The 11027-nt window shown below is 37.0% G+C and overlaps 1 long non-coding RNA gene across 4 annotated transcripts; it reads right to left on the reverse strand.

Moving 5' to 3' along the window:
• Positions 1-941: 941 nt before the first annotated feature.
• On the reverse strand, positions 942-10470 carry LOC138332848 (uncharacterized). 4 transcript variants are annotated; one of them, XR_011209892.1, is made up of 8 exons: positions 8128-8391; positions 7706-7778; positions 7136-7241; positions 3754-3825; positions 3391-3497; positions 2260-2393; positions 1584-1671; positions 942-1205 (listed from the first exon to the last, which is right to left on the reverse strand). It is a non-coding gene; the product is annotated as an uncharacterized lncRNA (long non-coding RNA). The 4 variants fall into 4 exon arrangements; XR_011209891.1 differs by having other exon boundaries at positions 7136-7778; positions 8128-10470; XR_011209890.1 differs by having other exon boundaries at positions 7706-8390.
• Between the last annotated feature and the right edge of the window lie 557 nt (positions 10471-11027).

Raw genomic sequence — 11027 nt, forward strand, 5'->3', positions numbered from 1 at the left:
TTAGTACTTTTTTAGTACTTTTTCTGTACTTTTTAGTGCTGTAGATGTCTACCCGAAAAAGCTGAAAAAAGTACAAAAAAAGCACAATAAAAGTAGATTTTAGTATACAACATGCCTGTGTACTTTTTTTGTACTTTTTCTGTACTTTTTCTGTACTTTTTAGTGCTGTAGATGTCTACCCGAAAAAGCTGAAAAAAAGTACAAAAAAAGCACAATAAAAGTAGATTTTAGTTTACAACATGCCTGTGTACTTTTTTCGTACTTTTTCTGTACTTTTTTAGTACTTTTTTAGTACTCTAGATGTCTACGTGAAAAAGCACAAAAAAAGTACAAAAAAAGCACAATAAAAGTAGATTTTAGTTTACAACATGCCTGTGTACTTTTTTCGTACTTTTTTTAGTACTTTTTTAGTACTCTAGATGTCTACGTGAAAAAGCACAAAAAAAGTACAAAAAAGGCACAATTAAGTAGATTTTAGTATACAACATGCATGTGTACTTTTTTTGTACTTTTTCTGTACTTTTTAGTGCTGTAGATGTCTACCCGAAAAAGCTGAAAAAAAGTACAAAAAAAGCACAATAAAAGTAGATTTTAGTTTACAACATGCCTGTGTACTTTATTCGTACTTTTTCTGTACTTTTTTTGTACTTTTTTAGTACTCTAGATGTCTACCCGAAAAAGCACAAAAAAAGTACGAAAAAAGTACACATGGTTGGTTGACTGTACTTTTTTCCTACTTTTGTATTTTTTTTCCTACTTTTTTTCTACTTTATTTGTACTTTTTTAGTACTTTTTTTGACTCAATTTGGAACCGGGTTGTACCTACGGTTCCAAATTGAGTCACTAAAAGTATACTTTTTTTGTGTTTTTTTTGTGCTTTTTTTTCCTACTTTTTTTGTACTTTTTTTCGGTATGGGTATATATGTTGATAACCAGCCCCATATTATAGATAAATTTAGTTAATCAAACTTACATATTATGGCCCTCACAATTTTATTGTGATTGAGCAAGCTTTGAGTCAACTGTCCCGAAAGCTCCTCCGGTTCAAAGAAACCATCTAGCATTTTTTTCACTGTAAATACAGGGCCCTTGGATTTACATTTGGCCAGTAACTGCACAATCCAACTTCTTGGCACTGTCACTTCTGAATGCTCATCCAGTCGTTCATACCCTTCTGGTGTTGGGGTACCAATATCAATAAGTCGCTGCATTGTTAAAAAAAAAAACAGTTTTATTACTAATTTATAACATAAAAATATAATTTGAAATGAATTTTGAATTCATACAATAGTCTTATTAGTCCTATTTGGTCAATACACGATTATTTAAGACAGAGTAAATTCCAACAATTCCTATATATCTGCATTTGCAATCAAAACTTGAAAAAAAATGAACAAAGAACTTAATTGGCTGTGCTGATCTTTTATTTGGTGTGTTTACATATTCAACTGATACTAATAGGTGTCTTCAAACTGAACCACACATATTTTAAACCTGACACTGTGCAATTTTTATTTTCACATATATATAAATTATCATCATTTATTATGTTAATATTATCAAAGTAAAAGTCATTTACTTACATAATTTGCAAATTCTACTTGAATGCCTCTTGATGGCACATAGTGATCGCGGCAAATGTCTTCTGTAGCTGTTTGGGTGAACTTGTTTCTACAAAGAAGAAATATTCCATTGACTCATAGTTATACTATACATGTGAATTAATTCTGTAGATAAGACGTTCACTTTACACAAACACCTTAATCTCAATATACTTTATGTTCTTAAGGCAAAGAGTATAAACAAGGTGAAATATAATCTATATTCAATTGCCATAGCACATATGAATAAATAACAAGAGATCCTAGAGGGATATTGGCGCCCACCAAAGAATGATCTATGTCTGACAATGGAAAGAGGGATCTTTTTTCTGCTTTTCAAACTTTTTCAAACATACTACATACAAAATTTGAGACAGATTGCTTCAGTACTTTCCGAGAAATAGCAGTAACAAACTTCAACTATCAAAATCCAAGATGGCTCCTTGGTGGCCATCTTGTTGATCAATCGGTCCCAAATCACAATATGCCTAACAAGGGCCCTAGGGAAACCTACATATGAAATTTGAGACAGATCCCTTCCATACTTTCTGAGAAATACCAATAACAAACTTTAACTATCAAAATCTAAGATGGCCATATTTTTTTTGTTTTTTTGATAAAAATCTTAATAAAAAATTCATAAAACAATTTGACTTACTTATTTCTTCCTCCAAATGTCTGATTCGCCTCTGCAATTTTTCGTTATCCAACATGGCCCTATCCAACATCATGTTCAGGCTTTCTATCTGTTGGTCTCTTTTTTCACATCCTTGGAAAGATCTCTCCGGGGTACTAGGAAGATGATAATCAGTGCATGCATTACTAGAGGGGTTTACTGAATCTGACTCTGGTCTACTGGGGTGATATGTATTAGTAGTGGGTCTAGAGTACTGAATTGGACATTGATCAATGTAAGGGAAATTGTAGTAGGGTGTAGGTCTTAAAATGCTATTGTGCAAAGGTGTGCGACTCCACACATGCACAGACGTGGAATTGTTAACAGAATTCATATCATGCAGGGACGTGGAGTTGTTAACAGAATTCATATCATGCAGAGACGTGGAATAACCCGACACAGGATTGTGGTGTGGGGGACTTGACGGGGTATGGGATGGAAACATGTCATGCATGAGTGGTGGAGGTGCCGGGTTAGAGTTACCAGACACAGGATTGTGGTGTGGGTGATTTGACAGGGTATGGGATGGAAACATGTCATGCATAAGTGGTGGAGGTGCCGGGTGAGAGTTACCAGACACAGGATTGTGGTGTGGGGGATTTGACGGGGTATGGGATGGAAACATGTCATGCATGAGTGGTGGAGGTGCCGGGTTAGAGTTACCAGACACAGGATTGTGGTGTGGGGGATTTGACAGGGTATGGGATGGAAACATGTCATGCATGAGTGGTGGAGGTGCCGGGTTAGAGTTACCAGACACAGGATTGTGGTGTGGGGGATTTGACGGGGTATGGGATGGAAACATGTCATGCATGAGTGGTGGAGGTGCTGGGTTAGAGTTACCAGACACAGGATTTTGGTGTGGGGGATTTGACGGGGTATGGGATGGAAACATGTCATGCATGAGTGGTGGAGGTGCTGGGTTAGAGTTACCAGACACAGGATTTTGGTGTGGGGGATTTGACGGGGTATGGGATGGAAACATGTCATGCATGAGTGGTGGAGGTGCTGGGTTAGAGTTACCAGACACAGAATTGTGGTGTGGGGTATTAGGTACTGAATTCAGAGCTAGTGGGGGAGTGAAGCTATCTAAAGTTACAGGGTTTAACATACCATTCAACTGCGGTTCTGTTACCGCAACATGCTTTAGTTTAAGCTTTCTGCATTCTGCAGGGTCAGTGATCGACTGTCTTCCCTTTGTCTCTTTTCTGCTTCAATTTCTGTGAAAGGAGAAAGCATTAAAATATACTGAATGTAAAGAGATGACATATTTTACAAACATAACTTAATTGTTTAATTATATCTTTGTGAACAGTTTGCTAGGACATTTTTTGTAATATAGACATATATATATAAATTAGCAATGTTGTTTATTCATAGTTAAAATAAATCAATCAATCAATCAACACAATCTCAAAATTATGGAATTCTACTTGAAATAAATAATAGGTAAGATGTTATTTTTAATATACTCACCTGATTTTTTCTTTTTTGCAGGCTGTTGTTCAGGTCACTCTCTTCCACTTTTTTTAGATTTTGATGATGAAGCTGTGTAGAATAGCATTCAGAATTTAATATAAAGGAATAGCATGAATAACAAGAGATCCCAGAGGGATCTTGGCGCCCACCAAAGAATGATCTATATCTGACAAAGGAAAGATGGATCTTTTCTCTACTTTTTAAACTTTTTTAAACATACTACATATGAAATTTGAGACAGATCGCTTCAGTTCCTTTTGAGAAATAGCGGTAACAAACTTCAACTATCAAAATCCAAGATATGACTCCTTGGCGGCCATCTTGTTGATCAATCGGTCCCAAATCACAATATGCACAACTAGGGCCCTAGGGGAACCTACATGTGAAATTTGAGAAAGATCCATTCAATACTTTCTGAGAAATAGCGATAACAAACTTTGAATATAAAAATCCAAGATGGCAGCCTGGCAGCAATCTTGTTGACCGATCGGTCCCAAATCACAATATGCACAACTAGGGCCCTAGGGACACCTACATATGAATTTTGAGACAATTCCCTTTGTACTTTCTGAGAATTTTGAGACAATTCCCTTCAGTACTTTCTGAGAAATAGCGATAACAAACTTTAAGTATCAAAATCCAAGATGGCTGCCTGGTGGCCATCTTGTTGACTGATCGGTCCCAAAATGCAATATGCACAACTAGGTCCCTAGGGGAACCTATATATGAAATTTGAGACAGATCCCTTCAGTACTATCTGAGAAATATCTATAACAAACTTTAACTTTCAAAATCCAAGATGGCGGTCTGGCGGCCATCTTGTTCACCGATTGGTCCAAAAATGCAATATGCACAACAAGGGCCCTAGGGGAACCTACATATTAAATTTGAGAAAGATCCCTTCAGCACTTTTTGAGAAATAGGGATATCAAACCTTAACTATCAAAATCCAAGATGGCCGCCTGGCGGCCATCTTGTTTTTCCTATCAGCCTCAAAATCTGTATGGCACAAAAAGGGACCAAGGGTAACCTCCATGTGAAGTTTGAACAAAATTCCTTCAGTAGTTCTCAAGAAATATTGATAACAAACTTCAACTGCCAAAATCAAAGATGGCTGCCTGGCAGCCATCTTGTTTTTCCGATCAGCCTCAAAATCTGTAAGGCACAACTAGGGACCAAGGGTACCCTCCATGTGATGTTTGAACAAAATCCCTTTAGTAGTTCTCAAGAAATATCGATAACAAACTTCAACTGCCAAAATCAAAGATGGCTGCCTGGCGGCCATCTTGTTTTTTCGATCAGCCTCAAAATCTGTATGGCACAACTAGGGACCAAGGGTAACCTCCATGTGAAGTTTGAACAAAATCCCTTCAGTAGTTCTCAAGAAATATTGATAACAAACTTCAACTGGCAAAATCAAAGATGGCTGCCTGGCGGCCATCTTGTTTTTCCGATCAGCCTCAAAATCTGTATGGCACAAATATGGACCAAGGGGACCCTCCATGTGAAATTTGAACAAAATCCCTGCAGCAGTTTTTAAGAAATAGTGATAACAAGCATTGCTTACGGATGGACGACGGACGACGGACGCAGGGCGATTTGAATAGCCCACCATCTGATGATGGTGGGCTAAAAAAAGAAACAATGAAGATGAAATCAACATGGACGCCGTCCATAGTTCTCATTTGTAGATTAGGGATTCATGAATTCATAATTGCAATAGACTTTCCTCACAAATTAACATGAAAATAAATACCTTGATGGTGAAATATTTGTGATTTACAGTGTAAGTCCTTAATCCAGTCATTAAATGAAAATTAATTAAACTGATCAATATATTTTGCCTCAGGGACAAGTCCCTGTATAATATCCATACACATAGGTAATTAATATAATTTCCCATTGTTGATTCAGGATATGAAATTTAACTTAAATTTAATTTCATATAAAGTTCAGAGCAGCTATTGGCATATATAAAGTATTGCACAAACAAGAGGCCCAGAGGGCCTGTATCGCTCACCTGGTTTTTAGTTAGTAATTATCACAAGAATCTGACAATTAGAAAAATAAGCAAAATTGACTCCCAAAGTTTAATTTTGAATCACAACCATACAATGATGCTATTGATACCATACAAATATGCTATCCAATACAAAGGTTCAGAGACAAAGTAATTTATATGAAAATAGTAGCCTAATTGACTTTTTTGACCTCGCATCTATTGCCGTTTAAGGCCCCGGGGGTCAGCCCTATCATTTGTACAATTTCAAATCCCAACCCTATAAGGATGCTACCATTGCATTATAAGTGCTCTTCCATTCTTATAGTTGCAGAGAAGAAGTCGTTTATATGGAAATAGCTAAATTGACCCCTTTTGACCCCACCCTTCAGGCTCCCGGGGGGGTCAGCCCCATCATTTGCAAAATTTTGAATCCAAACCCTATAAGGATGTAACCATTGCATTATGAGCGCAATCCCATGTTAAGTTGCAGAGAAAAAGTCATTTATATGGAAATTGACCACTTTTGACCCCGCCCCTCAGGCCCCCGGGGGTCAGCCCTATCATTTGCTCAATTTGGAATCCCCAGCCTACAAGGATGCTACCATTGCATTATGGGTGCTATACCATGCTTAGTTGCAGAGAAGTAGTCATTTATATGGAAATAGCCAAATTGACCCCTTTTGACCCCGCCCCTCAGGCCCCCCGGGGGTCAGCCCTATCATTTGCACAATTTTGAATCCCCACCCTATAAGGATGCTACCATTGCATTATGGGTGCTATACCATACTTAGTTTCAGAGAAGAAGTCGTTTATATGGAAATAGCAAATTGGCTCCTTTTGACCCCGCCCCTCAGGCCCCCGGGGGGGTCAGCCCCATTATTTGTACAATTTTGAATCCCCACCCTATAAGGATGCTACCATTGCATTATGGGTGCTATCCCATGCTTAGTTGCAGAGAAGAAGTCGTTTATATGGAAATAGCCAAATTGACCCCTTTTGGCCCCGCCCCTCAGGCCCCCGGGGTGTCAGCCCCATCATTTGTACAATTTTCAGTTAGTAGCCCATAAGGATACTACCAGTCAAATTTTATTGAAATCCGACCAGCGGTTATGGAGAAGAAGTCGATTGTTGACGGACGACAGACGACGGACGACGGACGCCGGACGCTGCGTTATCCCATAAGCTCACCTCGGTCCTTTGGACCAGGTGAGCTAAAAATAAGAACAACATTTATACTTAACAGACAGATTCTCCAGTTTAATATTATCTATGGCCAGTTTAATGTTCTCCTTGAACTGCATACATTATACAATATTACAGGTATGATACTGTTGTAATGTTGCAATCACCACATACATATAGCTAGGTAGTACTTACAGCTATTGACTTTGACTTGATTAGAAGGCAGTAAGTCATGATCTGACTCAACAACAAAGTCATCCCCCATGCTCTTTTTTTTGGTCTGTCTCTTCTTTGCCTGAACCTATATATAGATCGAGATAAGTAAAGCAATAAATACCAATGTCAACACAGTACGGTCAGGGCATGGATCATAAAAAATTGTCTCCATTTTTTATTTGTGCCAATAAAATATTTATCAAATCATCCGCCTGTTAGCCAATCCCCCATGGTGAGGTCAATCAGGAAGCTTTAGCTAGTGCATGCAGACCATGGCGCATATCAAAATGGTTAATTGTCTCCATTTCATTGTTGCAACATTATTATAAGATTTCAATATAATGCACATATATATATATGTAGGTTTTTTGAGTGATATTAAAAGTGTCTTAAATTTGTGCTGTCATACAAGGTTTATGGAACATGTCTTGACATATAGCTTGCAAAAAAAAAACCCACACGCACAATTATATAAGACTTGTTTCATAAAAACAAGCTAGCTCATTTAAGATCATATGTGTATCTTCTTTAATTAGAATCTTATTGAACCTTTGTATTCTTTTGTTTCCTACACAATGCATTACGTAATTGGTCTACGTAAACAATGGATCTTCATCTGAACCTGGAACATATACATCGATCATATAGGCCTACATATAAAAGTAACGAAATTGCAATGAAAATGCATACATATTCAAACCTGGGACATCATTTACGTGTATGTGATATTTAGTTATTTGATCGATAATTGTGTGTAAAATTAGCGTGCAAATGTGTGTAAAATCAAGTTACGATTGGATGAAAAGGATCGATCCCAGGAATAAAGATCAAAAATATGTAATATTACTAGAACACTTTTAAAATAATTAAGCCGATAGTAAACCTTGCGTACATTATCACTATAAACCTAATAAATCTGTAAATTTTGAACGATCGGCTTTAAAATATTAAAAACGAAATGTTGCACTTACCTCTGTACACTAGAGTTACTTTATATCTATCCCTGCCATACATGGCCTCGCATTTTTTGCCATATACACATTCTCATCGAGACTGCTGGCCTCGATGTTTATCAAGTCGCCGATTGACACCACGCCAAAATAGCAAATTGACTTTGAGGAACAAAAAATGTCATTATTCCATTTTTGTAAAAATTGGTCACATAATATTTGCTTAACTTGAGTCTTCACCCATTTTGGATTCAAATTGTGTTGGAACGATTTCAGCCAAATCGCACCAGTAGAACTTGAGAAGAAGGTCAAAATGTGTTTTCAAGATGGCGGCTGTGGCAGCCATCTTGGATTTCGGATCGACCCGAAAAAATAACAACACTTTGTCGGGACCATGGCAGGATCATTTCATGCAAGTTTCAGCCAAATCGCACTGGTAGATCTTGAGAAGAAGTTCAAAATGTGTTTTAAAGATGGCGGCTGTGGCGGCCATTTTGGATTTCGGATCGACCCGAAAAATAACAACACTTTGTCGGGACCATGTCAGGATCATTTCATGCAAGTTTCAGCCCAATTGCACAGGTAGAACTTGAGAAGAAGTTCAAAATGTATTTTCAAGATGGCGGCTTTGGCGGCCATCTTGGATTTCGGATTGACCCGAAAAATAACAACACTTTGTCGGGATCATGTCAGGATCATTTCATGCAAGTTTCAGCCAAATCGCACCGGTAGAACTTGAGAAGAAGTTCAAAATGTGTTTTCAAGATGGCGGCTGTGGCGGCCATCTTGGATTTCGGATCGACCCGAAAAGTAACAACACTTTGTCGGGACCATGTCAGGATCATTTCATGCAAGTTTCAGCCTAATTGCACCGGTAGAACTTGAGAAGAAGTTCAAAATGTATTTTCAAGATGGCGGCTGTGGCGGCCATCTTGGATTTCGGATCGACCTGAAAAATAACAACACTTTGTCAGGACCATGTCAGGATCATTTCATGCAAGTTTCAGCCTAATCGCACCGGTAGAACTTGAGAAGTAGTTCAAAATGTGTTTTCAAGATGGCGGCTTTGGCGGCCATCTTGGATTTCGGATCGACCCGAAAAATAACAACACTTTGTCGGGACCATGGCAGGATCATTTCATGCAAGTTTCAGCCAAATCGCACTAGTAGAACTTGGGAGAAGTTCAAAATGTGAAAAGTTAACGCACGGTGCACGGCGCACGGCGGACGGCGCACGGCGGACGACGACGGACGAAACATGACGACTATAGGTCATCCTGACCCTTCGGGTCAGATGACCTAAAAACATGATATATTTGACCAATAATTAATCATCTTTATTTTAATGTCAATTATGAGTGGTCTAGTACACAGTTCACCATGTAACTTGGTGTACTTTTTTTTCAAATCCAATAGCAGTTTACAAAATTTTAAATAAAAGGGCTCAATTGTTCGTACATTTGTAAAACCCCATATTTCACAACCGTATAACAAAACAGGTTTAACTATTTTTTCAAATAGTTCAAAAATACATCTAACTGATAAATTCAATTTTCTGCCTTTTCTCAAAATATCATACATTGCAATCGATGCTTTTTAATATTCTGACTCTTTGCATCATTACCTAAATAGTTAAATTTATTAACACATTCTATTATGTTATTATCAAATCTGAAAACATGTCTATTAACAAATCTTCCTTTTGAAAACACCATACATTTGGTTTTATCATTATTTACTCTTAATTTCCAGCGAATACAGTACTCACTAAATATATCAAGCTGATTTTGAAGATCAGTAGGATTATCGGAAAATAATTAATTTTCTCTTTGTTACAGGCTTTCTGATTGGTCCATTCATTTTTTTCATTCTACGATGAAAAAAAATCCGAGAATGGCGCGGAATTCCCGACGTTATCATGACGTCACAATAGAAACATTGACGTTGCGTATTGATTTGGAAAAAATAATCCCTTGGAAAAAATCAATGGAATCGTACGTGTAAATGTATTTCATTTTATAAAGTAGCCTGGGAAATTAATTATAAGTATTGAAGTCACTATTTTTTAATTTCATCGGGGTATGAAATAAATTGTGTTTGCAAACTTTTGTGAGAATCCGCGGATTCACACAATTTGCAAACAAAATTTATCATGTTCAAACAATTACGTTTTTGGATTGTAAAATATCAGATAATCCTGGGTTTTTCCTCGTATATATTTTTTTCAATCATATGTAATATTTACCTTTACAAAATACAGATATGAAATCATATAATGGAAGGAATTGTTAAAATTATGTATTTTGGAAAGCTCATTGAAATTTTGGGGGATGTAATATTTAGAGACGATATAGTGCAACTACTAACTATGATAATACCTTAAGGAATTGAGAACGCGACTTCTTTAATTACAAACATATATGAAAAGCTACAAAACGATGTATGTCTGTTAACATTAGGAAAAACGATAAATGCAAGCGAGCGAATTAAAAGGACGCTTTGGACTGATAAGGATTTGTTCAGCCTTCGAAAAACCGTAAATAGTCTTTGGTAGTAAACTTAAAAAGTCAAGATATGACTCGCACTTAGGTTAAATTCCTCTAATATACAAAACAACTTAAAAGGATGAAAAAACTAAAAAGAGAGCTTTCAAATAAACATTACTGAACAAAATCAATAGAATATCAATTAATGATTCTAAACAGTTATTGGCAGCAAGTACTTAAAATGCAAAAAGCAATGATAACTGTGAAGATCCTCCTAATATTGGCAAGAGTTTGTTGCACATTACAAAAACTTGGGGAATCAAATCTTGTACCCAGATCTATACCAAATTTAGAGAGAGATATTGAGCTGCAACTTGACCAACTAAAAACCCAGTTGTTGCAGGCGCCAAATGGGACCATTGTAATTTTGAACAC

The sequence above is a fragment of the Argopecten irradians genome, chromosome 10 (genome assembly GCF_041381155.1).
Source record: "Argopecten irradians isolate NY chromosome 10, Ai_NY, whole genome shotgun sequence".
In the NCBI taxonomy this organism is placed as follows: Eukaryota; Metazoa; Mollusca; class Bivalvia; order Pectinida; family Pectinidae; genus Argopecten; species Argopecten irradians.